We start from the raw sequence: 2,233 nt of genomic DNA on the forward strand, positions 1-2,233 counted from the left end.
TTTTGTTTAATAAATCAATATCATATTTAAGATAATTAAGAGAACTGCCTATATTTTAAAAATTTGTGGCATTATTTGTTTATGTGTAAATCAGTCATCCTAACAACTAGTAGGAGAATCCATGGTGGCTCAGTGGTTAAGCTCTCAGTTGCTAACCAAAAGTTCAGTGGTTCAAACCCACCAGCCCCACAGGAGAAAGATGTGGCAACCTGTTTCCCTGAAGATTACCCATTGCCACTGAGACGATTTCAACTCATAGCGACCCTATAGAACAGAGAAGAACTGCCCCATAGGGTTCCCAAGGAGTGGCTGGTGGATTCAAACTGCCAACCGTCTTAGAAACCCTATGGGGCAGTTCTACTCTGTCCTGTACAGTCGCTGTGAGTCGGAATCTACTCGAAGGCAATTGGGTTTATAGGTAACAACTAATAGCACATATTTTCTGTGTGTAAAAGCAGACTTAGATGAATCTTGACTTGGAAATCATTTAATAGGATTTAATTATATTTCTTAGATACAGGGTTTTTTTTTAATCCTCTCTAGTAGATTATGCTATAATTTAGAATTTTTAATTCTAGCTGATCTCCCTCATGACTAGCCCAAGTTTATAAATCATGTGGCTTGAGAAGCTTGTGTTCAAAAAGCCCTATGTTCTGTGGGATGCTTCAGTAGGTTCTGCTGTATTGATATTCTATTAATAAGCTGAAGATTACAGCCTTGGAAACTCTATGGGGCAATCCCACTCTGTACTATAGGAATTGATTTGATGACACAACAGCAACAATGGGTCAACGTGCCCCCTCTTAATCCGGGTTCACATTGTAAACTGTGCATCATTAAGGAAAAAAAAAAATCATCACTGGATTGAAATTAGAGACTTCTAGATAAACAGAGCAGTCTCAGTAAGAACAGGCAATATTTAAAAGGAGTTTCTGCAGACACAGGGAGGCATTTAGAAGAAAAACCCTTGTCCCTCTGGGACATTCAGTTTCACACTCTAGGGACACAAGGCACTCTTTTTCAATTTGAGGAATAACAAACCAAAAACCAAACTGATTATGACTCATAGCTACCCTGTAGGACAGAGTAGAACTGCACCATAGGGTTTCCAAGGAGTGCCTGGTGGATTTGAACCGCTGACCTTTTGGTTAGCAGCTGTAACTCTTAACTACTACACCACCAGGGTTTCCTTTTGAGGGATAATCATGTTTAATTTCTCATGGACAGCATGAGAGTCCAGATACTCAGTCCTTTTGGGACCTTAACGGTGAAAAACGACTGGCATTAGTAAAAGGGCCCCTGTCAGAGAAAGGTTATTAGGGAGTAGCCAGGGAGCACTTTCCTCTAGAAAATCTGTTCAGAACCGTTAGAGTGCACAACACTGGTTAACCGAGGGCATTTTGACTTCTCGTTGCAGAGACAAAATGGAAGCCATGCAGTGTCACCATCACTTTGGCCACAGTGAAAATGTCTCTCAGCGCTCGTTTCCAGCACGTCCCACTTCACTGTGGTGGCCTCAGTCCAAACAGCAGGAAGATTTTTATATTACTTTAAATTCTTGAAATGCAGGAATCTTTAGCCAGTGTCTCAGGTATCACCAGCTTAGTTGGGGATATTTGGACAGTCAGTGAGTGGTAAAGTTGTGGGAATTAGCAGGACTTTGGAGTCAGAAGTATATCAGCTTGAATCCCAGCTCTGCTGCTTTGGAGCTGTGTGTGCTTTCACTGAGCCTCAGTTTCCTCACCCATAAAATGTGAGTGAAAATGCCTACGTGGTTATTTTTCTTGGAATGGGATGCAATAACAAGAAAGAGCCAAAACATGATAGGTATTCATTCTTTCCTCTCCTGCAGTTCCTCTTCCTCCAACTCCTTTTCCATGCTCTTTCTTTCTCCTTCCCCTCCTCCATCTCTTCCTTCTTGGTACAAAGCTGGCATATTTAAGTCAGTTCATTGGTGGTGCAGTGGTTAAACGCTCAGCTGCCAACTGAAAGGCTGGTGGTTTGAACCAACCAGCCGCTCCACGGGTGATAGGTGTGGCAGCCTGCTTCCATAGAGATTACAGCTTTGGAAGCCCTGTGGGGCAGTTCTACTCTGTCCTGTAGGGTCGCTATGAGTCGGAATTGACTCTGTGGCAATGGGTTCATTGATCAATTGCTGGGAACCTACTATGTGCACTCTGCTAAGCATGTAGGCTGCACAACAAATAAGGTACAGGCAGTCTCTGGCTTACGA

The sequence above is a fragment of the Loxodonta africana genome, chromosome 9, assembly GCF_030014295.1.
Source record: "Loxodonta africana isolate mLoxAfr1 chromosome 9, mLoxAfr1.hap2, whole genome shotgun sequence".
NCBI classification, from domain to species: domain Eukaryota; kingdom Metazoa; phylum Chordata; class Mammalia; order Proboscidea; family Elephantidae; genus Loxodonta; species Loxodonta africana.